Here is a 15,809-nt window from a genome sequence, read left to right as displayed (position 1 = left end):
CCCACTGGGGGATGGTTTGTGGTGATCCAGATAAGGGAAGAGTGATCACGAAAAGTCAGACTAACCTCATTTCTCTTTTTGGCAAGGTGACCGCATGGGTGGATCAGGGGAACCTGAGAGCTTTAATTCGTGTAGATTATAGAAAAGCATATGGCATTCTCTTCTGGTTTACTGCGGGCAAGATGGAGACGGCTGGACAGATTTGGAACTGCTCGCTACTAATCTCTGCTCTTCATTGGCTGCTTTCTGTCTGACCAGAAAGGCCCAATCTTAAAAAAATCTTCCCTTGACCCTTCACAGAGTCTCACCACTGGAAGGGGCCTTAAAGAGTACCTAGTCCAGATCTTACCTCACTACCGACTTTTTCATCCATGCCCTCCAACCCGTATTCCATCGTGAACACCGCTAAAACTGACTCAGTCACACCAGTGCCCCTGGATCACCAAATCCAACGGCCTTTTTCTTATTCTTCAGGGAAAGGAGGCATGGTATAAGGCCCTGGGCACTGGACTTGCAGTCAAGAAGTTCAAATCCCACCTGACATTTGCTGGCAATGTGACTCTCAGCATGTTATTTAACTATTCTGTGCCTCAGTTTCTTCACTTGTAAAATGAGGGGTTTGGATTCAATGGCCTCTACGGTGCCTTCTACATCTAAAGCTATGTTCCTATGCTCATCCCCCTTGACCTCTCTAAAACTTTTGAAAATGATGACCCTCTCCACCTCCTGTATAGGCTCTCCTACCTTGTCTTTGGAGATACCACATTTTCCCGGTTCTCCTTTCTCCTCTCCAACCACCATCACTACAACTAATCAGGACTTTTTCTGGCTCCTCTTCATCCTGTTTCTGGTCCCTTATCATGGGTGTGCTCCCTAAAGCTCTTTCCCTCATCGCCTTTCTCTCTCTACATTCTCTCCCTTCCCATGACTCCAAATAGCGCCTCTATGCAGATAATTCCCCAAACTAGATCTTCTCTCTCTTCTGAGTTCAGATCTCCAACTCCAGACCACTGTTTGTGTCTCCCTCAGCTTTTCTCCCTTTCCTCCCTTTCTCTATGTATCTCTCCTGAACTGCAAAGTGCTACATAAACGTAAGCCATTGTTATTTGTCATCAGCAAGCATTCCAAAGATAAATATAAACCACTCCAGGATTATCGACTAAAACCTTTTCACAAAGGTTGGGGGGGAGGGGTCATTCCAATAGCTACCTCAGATCCCAGACTCTGCAGGGGCTTCCCTGATATCTGGCATGGTTCCTGGGGCTAAGAATTCCAGGGTTCCAAATCCCTCTTCCCTTCATTATGGTCACCTCCGGCTTAGGGGCCCAGGCCTGGCATGGTGTGGCCAAGCCCCCGAGTAACAGGAAGGACAAGATTCTTGGCCAGCTTCCTCTGCTGGGAAGGGGGCCAACCCGAAGCAGGGAAGCCCCAACTTTAGTTGGCCCCATGGCTGGGTCAGGCCAGTCTTAACCCCTAGCAGACCAGTCTGCCCATTGTGGAAGCCCCCCCATGCCTGTGGGAAGACAGCCTCTGCCCTTGTCTTCAAGAATAGACCTTGGGAGGGGCAGCTAGGTGGCGCAGTGGATAGAGCTCCGGCCTTGGAGTCAGGAGGACGTGAGTTCAAATCCAGTCTCAGACATATGACGCTTACTAGCTGTGTGACCCTGGAAGTCACTTAACCCCAATTGCCTCTCCAAAAAAAAAAAAAAAGAAGAGACCTTAGAGAACATCTAGCCCAACCTTTATTTCTGAGTTGAGGAAAATGGGACCATAAAATGGAAATGACTTATCCAAGGTCACATAGCTAACTGGTGGCCAAACTAGGACAAGAGGTAAAGTCTTCTTCACTCTCAAACTCTAATATAGTGTCCCAAAATATAGTGTATGTTTTTATTAATTTTTTAAAGAATTAAACTGCACTAAAACTTTTGGGACATGGTATAGTAAGCTGCCTATTTTATAAAAATAATCCAAATAATCCTCCCATTCCATACACACACACACACACACACACACACACACACACACACACACCCCACCAGGAAAATGAAGTGACCCTTGTCCTCCTGAGCCCAATCATGGTGGGAAGGGTCAATGCCAGTCTCACTGTGCTAGCAGAAGGCGTTCCAGAGAGATGGAAAGCAGGGGTGAGAGACAAGTCAGGATGTAGGCCAGGTCACCGGTCCCCTGGGCCAAGTCGGACTCCAGGCACTAGGCCACAGCACTGCTCTCTCATCCCCACCCCCAGCCAGGCTTGCTTCCCATCTTGCTCTCAAGTTCCAAGGGAGGAAGCCAGGAGAGTTGGACAGGACCAAGACTGAGGCCTTTCTTTCTCTAGAGGGAGGCAGGCTGGTGGCAGTGTCTGGGGCTCCTATAGAGGTGTGGGCTAGTGCCTCTCACACTCATTATTCCATCAGCTTGGGGGAAGCAGGACAGGCAATCACAATATCTCCATAAGAATCTCCAAGATTAGATAGTTCAACTTGTATATGAGTAGAAAACTTCTCTACAAGCCCATCCAGAGGGAATCTTTTCCTCTGACCCCCAGAGAATTCAGACCTCATCCCATGTGCCTGCAGAAGTCGGGGGACGGGGCCGGACGTCAAGGCACTTGGGCTTCAATCCAGGGTCTGCTGCTGACTAGATGTGTGACCTTGGGGCAAGGCCCTGCCTCATTCCGGGCTTCCATGTTTGGGTCTGAAGAGCTGGCTGCAAGAATGTTGAGTCAGGAGAAGAATTGGGGGATACATGGCACCTGCCTTAGGGAAGTATTAGAAGGGAATAAAGTTCAGATTTGTTCTGCATGTACCCAGAGGCACAACCAGGAGCAAAGGGCAGGAACTGCAAAGGGGCTGATCCAAGCTTGTTTTAAAGACCAGCTTCCTGACAATTAGAGGGAAATGGGCTGCCTTCTCACTTACAGGTCTCCAAGCAGAGGGAGGGAGGAAGGGAGGGAAGGAGAAAGGAAGGAAGGAGAGAGAAAGAAGAGAGGAAGGAAGGAAGAAAAAGAAAGACTTTATTAAGCACTTTCTATCTGTTAAGAACTGTACTAAATGCTCAGAATACAGCTAGAAGCAACAAGAAAAAGCAGTCCATGCCCTCAGGGAGCTTGCATTCTCATGGATGAAGTTGTTGCAGTTGTTGTTGGGTCTCTTCAGTCATGTCTGACTCTTCACGACTCCTTGGACCTCTCTCCATGGGGTTTTCTGGGCAAAGATACTGGAGTGGTTTGCCATTTCCTTCTCCGGTGGCAAACAGAGGTTAAGTGACTTGCCCAAGGTCATACAGCTCACCAGTGTCTGAGGATGAGTTTATATCCAGGTCTACCTGACTCAAAGCCCAGTGCCACCTAGCTGCCTCTTAATGGATGAAGACAAATACAGAAAAGGAAGCTGAAAAAGGGGACAGGAGAGAAAGGTGCTCAGTTGGGGATAAAGCAAAAAAGTAATATAGGGCATCATGGGCTGAGCCAAGTGTGAAATGAGCATAGCTCCTCAAATGGAAGTTCTGGGGAGAAACTCACCAATGCAAGGAGGCCACAAGGGTGGAGGCACCTGGATCATAAGAAATGACCTGGCAGCAGACAGCTGGACTACCACTCTGTGCCTCTCTTAGTGCAGCCTCTAAGACCGAGTTCAGGGGTGGGGACGTGGGGAGTGGGGCAGGAAACCACCATTTCACACAATTGAATCCTATTAAGCTTACAATCCAATGGAAGAAAACCCAAGCCTCTCTCATATGGGGATGATTATCCCCATTTGACAGATGTAGAAACTGAGGATCAAGTTAAACGACTTAACCTAAGTCATAGAGCAAAGAAGTGGTGAAGCCAAGATTCAGAAAATGTCAGAACTAGACTGGACCTTCCAGACTAGGGGTTCTTAACCTTTTGTGTATCAGCAACCCTTCTGCCAGTCTGAAAGCCTATGGATCCCTCCTCAGAATGTTTTCAAATGCATCAAATAAAATATAGAGGATTACAAAGGAAACCAATAATACTGAAATGCAATTCTCAATATGAAAAACTTTCATGAATTCCAGGTTAAAAGAACCCCGGTTATAGACCATAGCTCTAAGTCTAAAGAGGAAGAAACTAGACCCAGACAGGACAAGGGACTTGAAATACTCAGACCTTTGCACTGAAAGGCCAGAGTGTCCTCTGTACTATGCCATGAAGTCTGCTGCCTCCCATCCAGCTCTGCCTCTCAGGGCTCTGGGTTCATATTAGGATGGGAATGAATCTCCTCCCGTGATATGCCCACTCCCTGGGTCTGCCCCCCTCCACCACTGGAAACAGGTACCCTAGAAACAGAGGAAGGGGAAGGAGATCACGAGCCACCTCCTCAGGCCCCTGGGGCCAAGGTGGGACAGACACCCCGAGCCCACCAGGCTCATTGTGACATCAGTAAGATCAGACGGGTTTGTGTCTCATGGAGGTTTGTAATATATTTGGCATGAGAACAGACATACAACCAAAACCAGAGAAGCCTAGACGCACCCGGACAGAGACAGAGTCAGAACCATCAACACAGGAGAGAGAAAGAGAGAGGGGCAGAGATGGGGGGGAGCAGTGATCAGAGACAGAAGGACAGACTACGAGTTAGACTGAAAGACACGCTCACACAGCTCCCCCAAATCCCTGGGAGAGGCAAGAATACCAGAGGTGCAGAGTGCTACATATATGTTTAAAATGAGTTTTGCTTATTGTTTTTTTCTCTTCTTCCTTTCTCTTTAAAAAATGTACTCTGTTCTAAGAGAAGAAGAGAAGAGGGAGGGCTACAGGGGGATATGTAGGTGATGTAAAAATGAAAGATATCAATAAAAATTTCTTTTGAAGAAAACATGATGAGAAAGAGATGGAAAGAGAGGGGGACAGATGGAGAGATAGAGAGATGGAGAGAGAAGGGGGGGAAGGGAGAAGGGGGGAAAGAAACAAAAACAGGAAAAGTCAAAGAAATACGCAGAAGCACAGGAAAATAGAGATATCCCATCGAGGGGTGATAGACAGTCACAGAAGGCAGCAAACAGCAAGGGAAAGACCGAGGCAGACTAGGAAACTGAATGGAGGTGCACGCCCACAGGTACCCTTCTCCTCCGCTTATCTGGCTCCAATGGCTTAGTTCAGGTCTCTTCCTCTCAGTTCCAAACCAGCTCAGCTGGACCTGACCCTAACCACTCACTGTTGTGATCACTGCTTCTTGGACAGTCCCAATCATAGAAGCCACTGAACATAACTATTTTTATAATTAACCCTTATAAAAGAATAATTCTAATAACCAGAGGGATTGGTGGGGCTACAGCTCAGCCTAAGGGAATTTCCCCCAGACGCCTGAGTTTGTATCTTGGCTATGGTACTCCCCAGCTATGTAAGTGGAGCTTAACATTTTTTTGAAGACCTCAGTTTCCTCATCTGTAAAATGGAGATAAAAAGGTTAGTGCTATCAAGCTCACAAGGTCCGTGTAAGGAAAATGCTTTGGAAGACATCAAAATGTCATGGAAGAAGTATGATTTTGTTATCAATTCGCCCCAGTTCTGATATTGACTCCAAGTGCCTGTAAGCAAGGCACTCAAACGTGGACAAACACCCCCAAGCAGGAGGAGCTGGGAAATAACTGCTTTTCATCTTCCCTTTAAAAATTAAAACCCTGACTGCCTAGGCAGTTGCAGTGGTTCAGACAAAGGTTCTAACTAGGCTCCTGAAATATTCATGTGCATCAGAGCCCAGGGGACCTTCGGCATGGGGGAGGGTTTGTGCTTAGAGCTGGGCTGCCGGTGGCCTCCTCCCCCAAAGACAGCCACATTCCACCCCCTCCCACCCAGTCCCTAGCCAGGGGCTTCTGCTCCACCTCTGAGACAGAGTGGTATAATGGGAAGACTCCCCAGAGTCAGGAAACCTAGGTTCCCATCACCTATTTGCTCCCAATTCCCTGTGCCATCTCTGACGACAATTCACTTTGTCTAGACCCCAGTTTTCTCATCTGCAAAATGGAGAGGGAGAAGAACAGTAATATATACAAAAACCACCCAAAGAAGTCACTGAACTCAGATCAACTGCACTCACCAATCCTGGTCACAGAAAACAGATGACAAGACCTGAAGGAGAGCTCAGGCCTGGGAATCGGGAGGCCTAGGTTCAAATCCCAGCCTGTCTGAGCCTAAATCTTTTCTTCTCTCACTAGACAGGTGGGGGAATAGTGATGCTGAATGTCCCATACACAGTCAGATAAGGTCATCTTGCTAGAGGCAGTCTGGTGGCAAGGCACGGAGAGTGCTGGAGTTGGAGTCAGGATGACTCTCGTTAGCTGTGCGACCTTCAGTCAGTCCCTTATCTTCTCAGTTTTCAGTTTCCCCATCTGTAAAATGGGAATAATGCTAATAACACTGTGGAAATATTTTTTTAAAATCTTGTTTTTAGTAAAACTGAAAATATTAAGAATAATATTTTCCTCTAAAGCCCTTTCCTGACTCCTAGGAAAAGCCCCTTGGAAAAGACCTTTCTTAAAGAAATGGCTTTTGGGTGATAACCAAACTCAACTTTATGTAGGTTCAAGGATGGCAAATGAGTTTCTCATCAATTCTGGTTAATTCTCCTTGTTCAAGAACACACCCTCCTCATCACTCTCAGAGCTGTCAGGGATGTTCTCTCTCAGTAAACCAAGCGCTCCAAGTAGTTTCCTCCCCCAGGGTTCAGGGTTGGCACTGAGCCATTCCTCCTCCGGTCCCCCAGAGACCCCCAAAGATCAAGGTCAGCTTGCAGCCAAACAAGACAATTCAAAGCCGCCAAGGGCACCCCTCACCACTACACTCTCAAGCCATTTTACAAAAACTGCCTACCTGTCCTCTCTGCCTCCATCCACCTGCTCTTTCTCCCTTGTTTCGTTCCCATTGCCTTTGAGAGGTAGCTTGGTGTAATGGACAGTGCTGGGCTTTAGCTAGGAAGACATGGGTTCAAATCCAGCCTTGGACTCTAAATAGATGTGGAACCTCTTCAAGCCTCAGTTCCCAGTGTGGTTGTAAGGATAAAATATGATATTTGTAAAGCATTTTGCAGGTCCTAAAGGACTATATAAATACTAGCTGCTATTATTATCATGATTATTATTATTATTTTAAAAGTAAAGAGATGAACTCAATTCAATAAGGTCCCTTTCAACATTCAATCCCATAATACTCAGACTTTTTTTTTCAGGCTACTACCCTTCTGCTAGCCTGGTTTCAGGATGATCAAGACCTCCTTTGGGCATTCTTCATCTTATAGGAGGATCATAGGATTGGGAGCTGAACGGAGGTTATTTTTTTTAAATATATATTTTTATTTTGCTGTTGTTCAGTCGTTCTAGTCATGTCCAACTCTTCATGACCTCATTTGGGGTTTTCTTGGCAAAGGTATTGGAGCGGTTTGCCATTTCCTTCTCCAGCTTGTTTTATAGATGAGGAAACTGAGGCAAACAGGGTTAAGTGACTTGCCCAGGGTCACACAGCTAGTAAGTGTTTGAGGCTGAATTTGAACTCAGGAAAATGAGTCTTTCTAACTCCAGGTCTGGCACTCTATCCACTGCACCAATATTTTGTTATATATTTCCCCATTTACATGTAAAGTATGTTAATATTCATTTTTTCTGGACAGGGTTTTTAAATGCTTCTAGTCCAACCCCTTCTCCCTTAAAGATGGGAAAACTGAAGGCCAGAAAGAGTTGGCCTGTTGACAAGGATAAAGGTTAAAGGCAGCCCCCCGGGGTCCAGGAGCTCACAGTCTATTGGGAGAGACAACATGTAAAGAACTGGGTCTGAGCAAGATGGATGGGGCTACAGGGAAGACTCCAGTCAATGAAGATTCCACCCCAAGGTGCCCAAGATTCCACCAAAATCACAGAGTCACAGAGTAGGATTCAAAACTAGGACACAGGATAACAGATTTCAAGCTAGAAGGGAGCTTGGAGGTCAAGTCTAACCGCCTCATTTTACTCCTTTATGGGTGATTGTCCAATGGTCAGCTAGATGGCAAATGACGGATCTGGGATTTAAACCCATGGCCTGTGATTCCAAAATTCTGTAGAACTATACATTATACTCCATATGGAAACTGATGAGGGCAGAGGGCAGTGAGACTGGTACCTCCCATTATAATGATAACAACCTAACCCCCATTTCTCTAACACATTAAGATTTAAAATGTAGCATCTTCACAGCCACCCTGTGAGGTGAGCGCGGTAGCATTCTGGAGACAAGAAAAGAGGGTTTTAGGTGGGATTAGAACTCAAGGCACCTGACTCTAAGTCCACTGCTTTTTTCACCAAGCTATCACCCAAAAACCACAGCTTTCAATCAGTTGAGTGATAAAGCCCAAACTGCAATCGAAGGCTTCTGATACTCAGTCAAAGTGGCTTTCCTCCACATCACATGAGATCTCTCTGTGCTCCTAATCAGAGGGGGGAACCTGCGCCTTGAGGCTACACGCAGCCCTCTAGGTCCTCAAATGTGGCCCTTTCAAAGGCCTCAAGGTGCCTGGTTCCCCACCCCAGCCCCAAACCCTCTATGGGCTGGGCATTTCCCTTCCATTCTCTCACCTGACTCTCACAACATTCCTGGAAAGGAGGCAGGGACTTGGATATACCAACACCTCAACCCCCATTTTACAAAAAAAGAAAATTAAGGAGAAAGGGCCATGACTTCCCCCGAGGTCACGTTAAAGTATACAGCGAAGATGAGATTCGAACCCAGGCTCCTTCCACAACAACCACACATCTGGGCATTAAACTTCCACTCATGTAGCCTGAGATCAAATTCCTCCCCACCTTTTTTTTTAAAAGCAGCTGCAACATACTGCCGCCTGGAATTCAGCACACTCAACCCTGCTTAAGTCTCTTTCTCCTATGGAAAAAGGCAAAATGCAGGAAATGTTTCATAGCCAGCATACAAATCAGTGATCAGATAGACAAACGCAGAGGGAGACGAGGTCACAGAGACAGAGATGGCCTCAGTGACACAGACACATACAATGAGCTCCTCATCCTAGGTGAGAAGGCCCCTCTATTCTCACAGATGCCTGGCCCTTGGGGGGCCCATCTCCATTTGCTTCCCACTGCTCTGTTGTGCGGACACCACAGTGATGCCCACGTCCCCACCTACTCCCCTGGGTACGAGACATGGGGCATCCCCCCCTTCCCTGCTCAGGGTACCAGTGGTATCAGCAAGTACCGAGGGGCCTGTAAAGGGCCGGTCCTGGGCTGCCCCTGGAGCCTCCTTCAAAGCTCAAAGCAAAAGTTCTCTCTTCCCCTCCCCCCAACTCCCCATCCCTGGACATTTGCTCCCCTGACATCAACACTCTGATAACCACCGTCCTTTGGACCTTGAAGATAAACCAGCTGTGACAAGGGAGCTTAAGGAGTTGCCATGGAAACAAGTGGGGTAGGTGGATCGGTGGAATAGTGGGAGGGGGGAAGAAACATACTTTAAGTGAAACTTTCAGGGAGTTCCTATGTATCTCCTGGTCTTTCCTCTACTTTCCCTAAACCAGGGAGCTGGGTGGCCAATAGCATCCCCGGAAAGTTTCTCTGTGTGTGTGTGTGTGTGTATGTGTCCTTCCTCTCCTGGAGATGTCCAGTGTCCTCTGGCCATGCCAAGTACCCTCAGTAAAGAGTACCCAAAACCTCCACTTCTCCCTCTCTCTGAGCCATCTCACAGCTACCTGGTCAAATCGGCCCAATTAAACCTTTCTGGTGACTTTTCTCAGCTCAGAATCCTCCAGTGGCCTCCCACGGCTTACCAGGACCCTGGGTAAGCTAAATCTCAATCTGTTTTCCCATCTGTAAAATAAGGTGATTGGCCAAGATTTCTAAAGGGCCCTTCCAGCTCTGAAATTTTTCATTCTAAACCACTTTCCCCAGTCCCCAAGCTTTGAGTTTTAATTTTTTTTTTGCCTGTGCCTATAGGGGAAGCATGGAATAGTGGATAAAGAGCTAGCCTTGACGCCAAGAAGCCACTGACACATTTGCTATGTGACCCTGGTTAACTCACTTCAGACTTCAGTGTTCTAGACTTAAGAGTTGCAGAGAAGGGTGGGGCAGCTAGATGGCACAGTGGATAGAGCACTGGCCCTGGAGTCAGGAGGACCTGAGTGCAAATGTGACCTCAGACACTTGACACTAGCTATGTGACCCTGACCAAGTCACTTCATCCCACCGCCTTGCAAAAAAAAAGTTTCAGAGAAAGGGCCAACTACTTGGGAGGGGGAACTTCCTAGCCTGGAAGTTTCCACTGTACTAATGAAATCACAAGTCTATCCATTATCCCTATCCCTAGCAAACAGTACAGCTTAGCCAATGCCTGTCAACTGACATTCTCCATGGAGAGAAAGGCCCCTTCCAGCTCCACCATTCTGTGTTTTAAGGCCCTTTCTAGTTCTCACACTCTGTGTTCTCTCATCACTCTTCAACCTGGCATTTGAAACTTTTAATCCTCAATACTTCCCTCCCTGTCTCCTCTCCTCTCACCAAACTGGATTCACCATTCCCACATTCACTTCTGTGCCCTGCCTGGACTGCCCTCTCCTTCTGCCTCTACAGAGGCCCAGCTTAGGTGCCACCTCCTCCAGAAAGCCCTCCCTCTTCTAACCACCCCTCCCCCAGGCAAGAGCATTTCAGTGGCACCTCTCTGGTATGCTTAGCTTGTATTTCACATGACGCCTATCTCTGTGTGTATCTTATGCCCTCACACCCTATACTGCGAGCTCCCTGTAGGCAGGAACTCGGTCTTATCTGTCTCTCCCTCAAACCCCAGAGCATTCAGCCAGGACTACAGTCAGCATTAGTAATTACTTGCTAAACTGGAAAGAATGGTTAACTCAAATCAATAACACAGGAAAAAGACTGTACTAGGTCAGGAATCAAGAGGTTTGGGTTTGAGGTCCCTGCCTTGCTCCTGGGCAAACCACTTCCCTTCTGAGTCTCAGTACCTCCTCCCACCCCCTTTAAAATGAGGGGGTTGGGCTTGACCACCAATTTCCCCAAGCTGTAAGGCCTATACCTACGTGGCTTTGCGTAGGGCCGTGTGCCACTAAAGATTCTCCCTCTGTGCTCTGCTTTGCATGGGAGGATGAGTATGTTAAATGGGACCAGGTCTCCACCCCAGACATTTTCTTTAATGGTAGAATTTCAGGCAATGAGGCAGGCCAGTAGGGGAGGCATCAAGGGGATCAGAAAAGACCAAAAAGGCAGGATGATATAGGAGAAAGAACATAGAACCGTGGCCAGGACACCTAGGTTGAGTCCTGGACCCATCACTTATTCAGTGTATGACCCTACCACTAAGTTATTCCATGGATGACCCTTTGTGACTTCATTAGGCTGGGCCTCTATTTCCTCATCTGTAAAATGGGGATACCAGTGACCACACTGCCTACCTCACACACCGCAGGTGAGGAGGACCCAACGGGATGACAGCAGTGACGGTACAGTGGAAAGACTATGGGGTCAAAGAACCTGGGTTCAAATCTTGCCTTGGATATTTATGATCCATGCAACTTTGAGCAGGTCACTTAACACTTGTGGGCTTCAGTTTCCTCCACAGCCAAATAAGAGAGGCTTGGCCTAGATGACTTGAAAGTTCTCCTCCAGCTCTGAGTCTAAGCCCTTTATAAGCCTCCAAGCTATCACACAGAAGCAGTTTCACAAAAGATTATTCTAGTTCTAAGTCCTTTCTCTATCAATTTTTACTCGGGGCCCAGGGATGTCCCTCAGAAAACCCCAGAGATTGATTGTCACACATCCAAAGAAAAGTAGACCCATTTTACAGAAGCTTCCCCCAAATCACTGCCTTTATCCACTTCTCCTCTAACACTTTGTTTACCCTTGCGAGATGATTGATAAAGTATTTAAATGCTGGTTCCCTGCCCCCTCTATAAAGCCCTTAGGCCCCAGTGCATAGTCTAGTTTTCTATGCATGCAGCCATCCTATGAGCTGGGCACTCCAGAGGGCAGGGGCTAATCTCTAATCTCTGGATCTCCTCTTGGGCAGCTTGGGGCATTTCATAAATAGTGACCAGTGTTATTACGGAAAGGAAGAGAAGGACAAGATCAGGAACTCTAAGACAAAGTCATGGGCATCGGGCTCCAAGGAGGGATGCCCATTCACAGGGGAGAGAGGGCAGCCACGGGAGAGGTATGGGGCTGGCCACAGCCCAGGAGCCCAGCTGAGCTGAAAGGGCCTGGTGGGCACAGGCTCCAGTCCAGGAAGGAACAGCAGGAACTCAGTAATACCAAGAGCTCAGCTTTACATCACTCTCCCTCCCTTGTCAGAACTTAGTTCCTATGCCTAGCTTTGCAGACCCTTAATGATTGCTGAACTAATTAAGCTTATCAAGTAATGAGCTTGATCTTATCCCCCTTCAGAGTTTAGATCGTGTGACCTCTGATAAGTCATTTCACCTAAACCTCAATTTCTTCGTCTGTAAAATGGGCCTAAGAGAATATGTATTTCCTACTTCACCAAGTTGTAGTGAAGAGAACTATAGAAATGAGAGAGATTATCTTTACTACCTAAGAAGTCACTACCTCATGGTGTATCCTTAGGCAGATTCACTTCCCCATTGTGGCCCTCCATTTCCTCCTCTGAAATGAGTGGATTGGCCTAAGCCTCCCTAAGGTCCCTTCCATCCCAATCCATGCACCTAGATTTCTCCTTTTAGCTCTGACGTTTTATGTTCCTACGTCCATTCCTAGGCTAGAATTCCAGGACCTGGCAATCTCCTAAGACCAGAAACATCACACCTTCCACACTGTACATACCATCCACTCCAGCCAAAGTAAATGACTCCTGTTCCCTAAGTCAGGGCAACCTTTAGGCCCTTGCACATGGACTGGAGGCTCAATGTGTCCCTCACATAGTAAGCACTTAAAAATTTTCCTTCCTTCCTTCCTCCTTCCCTTCCTCTTTCCTTCCTTCTCTCAGTGGATAGAGCACCAGAGCTGGAGTTAGGAAGACCCGAGTTCAAATCCAACATCAAACACTTAACTGTATAACCCTGGTCAAGTCATTTAACCTCTGTTTGCCTCAAGTTTCCTTATCTGTGAGATGGGGATGATAATAATAGCACTTACCTCCCAGGGTTGAACTAAGGATAAAAGGAGATAATAATTATAAAGTACTTGGTACCTCGTAAGCACTATATAAATGTTAGTATCCATATTATTATTATCATGCCCTCTCCATGCAGAGGTGGGGAGGATAAAGAGGGGATACCAGTGACGCAACCTCCTACCTCATGACATCTAAGGCCTTTCTTTCCTTAGCCATAATCTCACTGTCTGGGAAGAAAGGAGGCAAGCCTCCTCCTGTGCCAGCCTCATGGCCTTCCTGAACTCGTAGGATGTTCAGAATTGGAAGGGATCTAGCCCAGCCCCTTCATCTTGTAGAAAGAGTCTCAGAAGTGACCTGCCCAAGGTCACCGGGTCAGCCAGTCCCCGGCCACGGCTCCAATTCCAAACAACAAGTATTAACTGAACAGCCCCTGGTCAGCCCTGACCAGATCCTTCCCAAGCCCAGAGGGAGTGACAAGGAGCTCAAACTCCCCCGGTCACACAAATAGTCACCCAGATAAAAGAATAAAGTAAAATACACAAGAGTGGGTTGTTTTTGTTTTTAAAAAGAACCAGCCTCAGTGTCAAAATTCATTCAACAACGTGTACATTGTTTGTGGGATGCTGACATCCCGACGGTTCTCAGAGTCTAACCAGGGTGCCCGACTCTGTCTAGTGTTGTCGCACTGGGCCCCGTCAGCAGGGAAGAACCTTCCCGACCCACTGCCCCCGTCCTGTGCTGGCTGCTCCCTCACCTCAGTCATTCCTGTTCTGTGACCTCGGACGGAATCGCTTCCTCTCTGTGGCCTCCCCATCCCCCTCAAAATATATATATGTCTCCTCTGACAGAATGGAAATTCCTTCTGGACAGGAATTCATTCTCTCTCTGTCTCGTTTTTGTTTTATAAAAATGTTTATTGATGCGTTGGACTACCCAGTCTCTTCCCATTTTATAAGGATGTTGGACTAGATGATTTCCAGTGTCCCTTCCAGCTCTGACATTCCATGTTTAAGTCTCTGGAATCTGAAAGTTACAGTGAAGACCAACTGAGAGTAGCAGAAACGAAAGTCCTTCACGGCTCGGATGTGACCAGAGCCAGCTTGTACCCTGCCCCTTGTTAAATTTTCCATACGGAACATTTACACGTTGGAAATTGGCATCCTACATAACTGGATACACTACAAACCAGGGCTTGATTTGTTTTTTTGTTGTTGTTGTTGATTGCCTAGACTTAAAGCGATGGAGAAAATGTTATTAATGCAAATTCAACTTAAAATTGTCTCCTGCAGCACTTTTTTTTTTAAATGAGTTGTGAAACATTTACTAGCACACAGCTGTCCCTAGCCAAAGGGGAGGGGCCTCCCAAGACTCGGGCTCTTGCTCCGAGGCCTCAGCAAACTCAAATGAGGAGTTGTGTGCTGCTCCACAGAACAAACCATTCTAGCAGATCAAAGTATCAGTGAATGAATGGCTGCATCCTCTCAGGCAGGCTGCTAATCCAGGGTGCAGAGGGGATCCCCCACCCCTAACCAACTGATAAACAAATGCCGAACTCCATACCAAGGAACCACTAAAAAGGACCAACTGATTGGGAAGTTCATTGCCCCCTACCGTTCCCATCATACTCCATCAGTTCACTTCCCCTTTAGTGCACCTGTTCTCCTTCCCACCCCCTACCCATCAAGGACTGACTGCAAAAACTCTCAGTTGGGACTCAGGCAACCCAGACCGGGCAGAGCCATCAGCACAGAGCACATTTCAAAGAATGCTGGAGAGAAACAGAGAATGTCAGAGCAGAAAGAGGAGTGAGGGGTGGGGGAGAAGCATGTCTTCCAACTCTCTCATGTTACAGAAACCATGGAAAATTGACTTGGTCAAGATCATATATTGGACTCCTATCTAGGCACTTTGACCATCACCCCTCTCCCCAAGTCCTGTATTCTGGGTACCTTGTGGATGGCTGGGGTCCAGAGGCCAATGATCCTCCAAGGTTCTATCAGCAGCCAGCAGGCCACAGTCCTGAGGGGCACAGTGTCACAGAGTGAGACAGCTGGGTCCTTGGATATCACCTAGTAGTCATTCAGCACTTAGCACAGTGGCTGGCACATAGTAGGCCCTTAAGAAATGTTAATCAACAGGTGGATGGATGTAGTCCAGGGATGGGGAAACCTTCAGCCCCAAGGCCACATGTGGCCCTCTAGGTCCTCAAGTGTGGACCTATGACTGAATCCAAACTTCAAGATTCAGTCAAAAGGCCACACTTGAGGACCTAGAGGGCTACATGTGGCCTCGAGGCAGCAGGTTCCCCATCTCTGGTCTAGTCCAAGCCATACCTAAGCAGGTAACCCACTTACAATGAAGTGTCATCCAGCTTCTACTTCAACTCCCCAAAAGATGGGGAACTCCCCTCTTCCTGAGCTCATCCCACTTCTGGCCAGCTCTAACTTTTAGGAAATCCTTCCTTCTCTCTAAATGAAACCTGCTTTTCTGCAGCTCTCACCCACTGTTCCTAGTTCTGGCCTCTGGGGTCAGGAAGAACAAGTCTGACACTGAACATGTACGAATGAAGTCTTCTCTTTACTGGGTTCAACAGCCCCAGTTCCTTCAACCAACCCTTATAGGGCAGGTCTCAGAAGAGGGTGAGGGCACGCCAGCAGCAGGCTGAATGGAAGCGGCATGACCCCTGCTCATAAGCAGCTGGCCAAGGCAGGTCTCTTCCCTATCTCTTGAG

The 15,809-nt window shown here is 47.4% G+C and overlaps 1 protein-coding gene across 10 annotated transcripts in view; it reads right to left on the bottom strand.

The window, feature by feature from the left end:
• GDPD5 (glycerophosphodiester phosphodiesterase domain containing 5) overlaps positions 1-15,809 on the bottom strand; it is a 168,086-nt gene that overhangs the window by 138,251 nt on the left and 14,026 nt on the right. For 6 of the 10 annotated variants that reach the window (XM_027848315.1, XM_027848306.1, XM_027848305.1 and 3 more), the window contains one exon: positions 6,063-6,354. The exons of the other annotated variants lie outside the window; for them this stretch is intronic. The gene's annotated coding sequence lies outside the window, so the exon portion shown is untranslated. The remainder of the gene's footprint in view (positions 1-6,062; positions 6,355-15,809) is intronic. 10 annotated transcript variants of the gene reach the window in all.

Source organism: Vombatus ursinus, unplaced genomic scaffold (assembly GCF_900497805.2).
Source record: "Vombatus ursinus unplaced genomic scaffold, bare-nosed wombat genome assembly UNPS02005659.1, whole genome shotgun sequence".
Lineage (NCBI taxonomy): Eukaryota > Metazoa > Chordata > Mammalia > Diprotodontia > Vombatidae > Vombatus > Vombatus ursinus.
The sequence above is the reverse complement of the archived record's forward strand: the minus strand, read 5'-3'. Positions and strand labels throughout refer to the sequence as shown.